This window comes from Panicum virgatum, chromosome 7K, assembly GCF_016808335.1.
Source record: "Panicum virgatum strain AP13 chromosome 7K, P.virgatum_v5, whole genome shotgun sequence".
Lineage (NCBI taxonomy): Eukaryota > Viridiplantae > Streptophyta > Magnoliopsida > Poales > Poaceae > Panicum > Panicum virgatum.
The window spans coordinates 21,846,183-21,852,091 of NC_053142.1; positions in this window are offsets into that span (position 1 = coordinate 21,846,183).

The window sequence follows — 5,909 nt, forward strand, 5'->3', positions numbered from 1 at the left end:
CTGGGGCCGGCGGTGAGCATGTAGCGGTAGCAGGGGCACTCGTTGCTGCCGCCGCCGCGCGCCCCCGCCCCGGTGGGCACGCAGTTGCACTCCTCGCAGCACAGCCCGCAGGACCTCATGCAGGCGCCCCCTCGCTGCCGCGCTCGCCCGCCCGCACCGCACGCTGCACTTGCTCGCGCAGAACCCTGAAGCGGCGTCGCAGGCCTGGAGCCACAACGCGGCGAGCACGAGCAGGAGCAGCGTGGCGGCCCACAGCGAGGACCTTGCCATCTTTTGTTCTCTCGCGCGCTCTTTGTGATGAGTGGTCAGAGTGCCTGACTTGTGAGCTTGCGAGTGCGTGTATGTTTGCAGATTTGACATCGCCGTGAAGGATGCATGTGTCGGTCGACGAATGTATGTATGCAAGGCAACCCCTCGCCGTCGCCACCCTCTGTGCTCACGGCCGAGAGAGAGAGAGAGGCGCGGGGACAGGCCCGAGCTGGCCGGCTGGAGAGGAGCTCGTGCGGCAGCGCCCTCCGGCGACGGGGCTGGGCCGGTGCTCCGGATGGCCGCCGGGGAGGCCGGCTGGCCGCAGACCAACGCGGGCAAGCGGGGAGTACTCCCGTGCCCTCGGATTGGCCGGCCGACGAGCAACGGTGGCTGGCGACATGCGCCCCGGAACGGAGGTGGAAGGATGCTGTGGAGGGCGCAAACGGCAGCACTGCTGGGGAAATTGACGTGGGGGAAACAACGGTGAGGGTGGTGTCGAGCTCACCGAAGTGTCGGCTTGTGCAGAGGCGACTCGAAGCGGCGGGGATTACTCGCCGGCGTGGAAGTGTGGTGGGCGGCGACTTTGGGGAAAACACACGATTCCGGCAAGCCAGTGGGGAAGGAGTGGTGGATGCGCTCGGGGGAAAGCTCAGCCTCTCCCAAGGGGCGGCGAGCAGGGCGGTGCGGCGGGAGGGGCGACGAGCAGTGCGAGCGGCGCGGGGAGGGGAGCAGTGAGCAGGGCCGCGCGGGGAGGTGAGCGTGGCGTGGCCGGCGCGGCGCGGGGAGGGGAGCAGCGAGAGCACGGCGGCGCGGGGAGGGGATCGGCGAGGGGAGCCGCGGCCTTGCGCGCCGGCCGGCTCGGCACGGCCGGACCGCCAGAGGGGCGGGGCGTGGAGGAGCACCTCGATAGGATCCGGCAATGGGGAAAGACAGCCTGCCAGGTGGGACCCACATGTAAGAGACGGCAAACATGACGGAGATGGCGTCCGAGGTGATTTCCGAGCAAGCTCCGCGTGTGGGAGGGCAAATCTGAGGTGGTGGGAGAAGTAAGGGTAGAAATGAGGAAGCCGGCTCAACTAAGAGCACGCTTGTAAATGTCCCTTTAAAAAAACCAACTTTTAAGTTTTACACACCAAATATGGGCCTCCACTCTAGCAGGCTGAGTAAATTGGGCTTCCATTTTTCAACTCACAACTAGATCGAGGGGATGAGGGATCAAGGAAATGAAAAAAAAAGAGATTGGTGGGCCCATAGTTGGCAGCCCAAATAGAGGGCCACCAAATTGGAGGGGTGGTCCGAGAAATTTGAAAGGACTATTAAAATGGCAGCTCATTTGCTCCCACCGTTGGAGATTGATTTTTGATGTCCACCTACTAAATCTTTATATGGCAACTCATTTATTGTCTCTACTGGAGTTGCTTTAAGAGCAAGTCCATGTTCCTATCTCCGCTGAAGTTTGCGCCTTGACGGGGGAAAGAAATTTGAGCAAGCAGCTAGCCCAGCCCAATTTGCGCCGGATGGACTTCATTTTGAACCCTTGAGATGCCTCGTATCCTCTCTCTCTCCCATGGCAGAAATTTTTGGGGGGCACTAGAGTTGAGCAGCATTTTCTAGTTTTTTGGTGTGCGCGTGCACAAATTCTGCTGTTTAGCAGTAGTGATTTACATCCTGCAAATAATATATGATGCATTTCTGGTGTCTATGGGCGCAGTAATGATGCTATAAGGCAAAATAGGTAATGTCGTCCCTGAACTTTTGCTCTTGGGTCAACTTCGTCCCTGAACTCTTGAGAAGTCCAATTTAGTCCTCAAACTCCTGATCTCTGGTTCAAGTTCGTCCTTCACCCGAGCTGGACATCCACGTTGGCTTGCCAACTTAGCACCCAGTCAGCGTGCTGTTTGAACTCCTGTTGAAATGGTCAATTTACCCCTACTTATTTGGACAGAAAATCCAATCGAGCCTCTCCAGGAAGCCGCCGCTCCCAACAGGCCAACATGCTTCTGATCCACGATGTAAACTGCAAAAAGAATCAGCTTACCTCGTACTACTGGTTGGTTCCCTCCTCTGTCCAAAGAGACCATGGGTCCCTGTCCAGCCCCTGGTTGCTCGCCGCAAAATCGTGCTGCTGCTGCATCCCCTCCGGTCCAAACAATCCTAGGAGCAGGTTACTGGGAGGGGGCGGCGACCAGAGAGCTCACTAGGAGGGGCGGCGCTGGTTGGGAGGGGATGACGAGCGGGTTGGCTGGGAGGAGGCTGGTCAGGGGAGGCGCGCTGGCTGTGGATGGCGAGCAGGTTGGCTGGGAGGGGGCAGCGCGCTAGCGGATGGCGAGGGGGCGGTGAGTGCTGGGAGCGGTGGCGACTGGAGAGAGCTTGATGCGGTCCTCTATCCAAACGAGCACGGGGTAGGTTGGTCATTTCAACAGGAGTCCAAACCGTATGCTGACTGGGAGCTGAGTTGGCAAGCCAACATGGATGTCCAGCTCGGATGAAGGACGAAATTGAACCGGAGAGCAAAAGTTTGAGGACTAAATTGGACTTCTTAAGAGTTCAGGGACCAAGTTGGCCCAAGAGCAAAAATTCTGAGACGACATTGCCTATTTTACTATGCTATAAGTAACACCTGATTTACATCTCCAATTTGCTGATTTGGAGAAGCCTTTTTTTCCTGGTGGAGCAGCATGTAGGGTACGTCGTGGTTTTTTTTTTCTGGGTCGTGGTTGTTGATGTGGTGGAAATTCTGTCATTCCTTGTTTTCTGATCCTCGTGCGGTTGGGTGCTAAAGTCGATGTTGTGTGGGTTTTTTCATTTTTACAATTTTTTAATACATAAACAGGTAATCAACATGTTTTTTTCTGAATAAAGTAGGAATTGACGGCATTTTGACAACACAGAAGTACAACACATGGTTCAAGGAAACCAACGTATATACGAGTGTTCCTAAGTTTATTATGCTTGGAGAAGGAGAAGTGGAAAACTAATCCCTCGGTACTGAAATGTCTGCACTCTAAACTGAAAATATCTCTGTATTATTAGATTTTTAGTATTGTTACAATCACGTGCAAGGGAAAATATGGGCAAACATGTAAAATGTGTTATGTATCCAGTCGGTACCCTGTAGCAGGGATACCCACTCATACTGCAAAAAGGCAGGACTCGCGTAGTCATCCATAACTACGCCCTAAGGGGCGGTGCAGCCGGGCCCCAGGGGTCAGGCTCTTACCTCACCAGGCCAACGGCCCCGAACCCATTCCCCGCTCTGGGGACGGGTCCGGTGACGCCACGTGTCCTTGAGGAAGGGAAGTTCCGCGCTAACAGCCAAGGGCCCGAACCCCTATGGGTCCGGGACCTCCCTGCGTCCGTCCGGGCCTCCCACGTGCGTAGAACCAATATACCGCTGGGGCGGGGTTCGGGGGCGCCACGTGTCCCGCAGGCGCAGGCGCGGGCGCAAGTCTTCCGCTGGAAGACTCACCCACCCACCGCATTCAATACGGGTGGTTGAGGCATGCTCTGCCGCTACGGCACGCGGGGCAGCTTTTGTCAGGCCTCACTGTAGACTGCATATTACCGAGGTACACAGTGCAGCTGTATGCGCCGCATTCGTGCAGAGCTCATCTGCCGCATTAAATGGATACGACGGCACGACACCTTTTCATCATACCGCCTACGCCGCAAGCTCCACGGCCCGTTCAGCTACGCGGCAGGCTACGCCGCAAGCTACGCCCAGGCACCATTTCGACAAGACAGGGCATGGCTATGCCGGACGGAAGATTCCCACGGGCAAAGCAAGGAAATCCAAGAATAAGACCCCCGTCGCCTGCAATGCCATAATGTCTGTACAGTATATTATTTTAAACTACTTCGCTGGCCCATCTGTCGGGGACCCAATGGTTATGTACACTCCTCCCTTGAGATATAAAAGGGAGGAGTATGTAAGGCCAAGAGGAGGCCAGGCAGGGGCAGACACAACACAAGCTCGGATTCACTCCGAGCAGTCCCGTTCTCAACCTCTTGAGAGCACAAGCAATACAACACACAGTGAATGTAGGGTATTACGCTCCGGCGGCCCGAACCACAATAAACCTGCTGTGTTCATTGTATTCTTGCATCTAGATCGGACTAATCCTAGCTACCCCCGAGTTCTCACCCTCTGGGTTTAGGCGGGTGCACTACACCACCCGGTTGTGGGTTTGCACACCACGACATTTGGCGCGCTAGGTAGGGGAAGCGTTAGCTAGTTTTAGTTCATCTCTTGCTCATCTCCATGGTTTGGGTGGTTGAGCACTCCCACCACGACGACGACGTGGAGATGACGGAGGGTGTGGCATCATCCGCGCCACGCGCCTCTCGCCTTCCTGCGCCAGGGGCAACCGTGCCCGTGGAGCAGCCACCGTCGGCAGCGGTGCACGCTGCACGTCGGCGAGAGTCGGGGCGCCCGTCAAGGGCCCCCTCACAAGCAGTGAGCGGCGGAGCGCTAGCGGCAGCTGGGGAGTTGCTTCGCAACCCTCTAGCTGCTGCAGCCTCGCCAGACGCCCTGAGGCAGTGGCGGGACAACATTGATCATCTCCTCCATCTGGATCAGGCCTCCCCCAGTTCTGTAAGGACTGGGCAACAATCTCCGCCTGGCAATGCGGTGGTACCCTACCACCAGCGCCAGGGCTGTGCGTCGGCTTCCAAGGACTGGGCAACGACCTCCGCCTGGCAATGCGGTGGTACCCTACCACCAGCGCCAGGGCGGTGCGTCGGCTTCCGTGCGCTCCCCCATGGTGAGGGGTGCGCGAACAGAAGACCTACGGGCGGAGCTCAACCGCAGGCGCGCGGGTGAGGACGCCTGCATCTCCATGGAAAGGGTGCGAGAACGCCGCCTCAACATCGAGGGCCGCAACCTCAACGCCGACTTGGATGCAGCGGCACCCAAGCTTCCGGGAAACGCCCGGATACAGGCGGGCACCTCGGTGGCTGGGGTGAGTTGCGCTACGCTGGCGGATCATCTCCGCGCGGTGGCATGGCCGTCCAAATTCCGCCCGCACTTGTCGGAGAAGTACGACGGTACCACTAATCCGTCGGAGTTCCTGCAGGTGTACGTTACCGCCATCACAGCAGCTGGTGGCAACGACACTGTCATGGCAAGCTACTTTCATGTAGCCTTGACTGGGCCAGCCCGGACTTGGCTCATGAACCTCACTCCTGGGACGATTCAGTCCTGGGAAGAGCTCTGTGCGAGGTTCACTGCGAACTTCGCCAGTGCGTACCAGCAGCATGGTGTGGAGGCTCACCTCCACGCCGTGAGGCAGGAACCCAGAGAGATGCTCTGGGCATTCATCTCGCGGTTCACCAAGGTACGGGGTACCATTACTCGTATCTCTAACGAATCTATCATTACTGCTTTCCGTCAGGGGGTACGTGATGAGAAGATGCTCGAGAAACTGGCGACGCACGGGGTGGAAAGCGTTACCATGCTTTTCTCCCTAGCTGACAAGTGTGCCAGGGCCGCGCATGGCACTCAGCCCCCAAGACGAAGACACCAAGGCTGGTGGCTCCGGAGCTACCGTCCAGGGCGGTGGCAAGAAAAAGAAGAACAAGAATCGGGGTCGCGGGGAGCCACAAGCCGGCGGTCCGGTCGCTGCAGCAGCGGCACCAGCTGCTGCGGTAGTGGCTGGGGG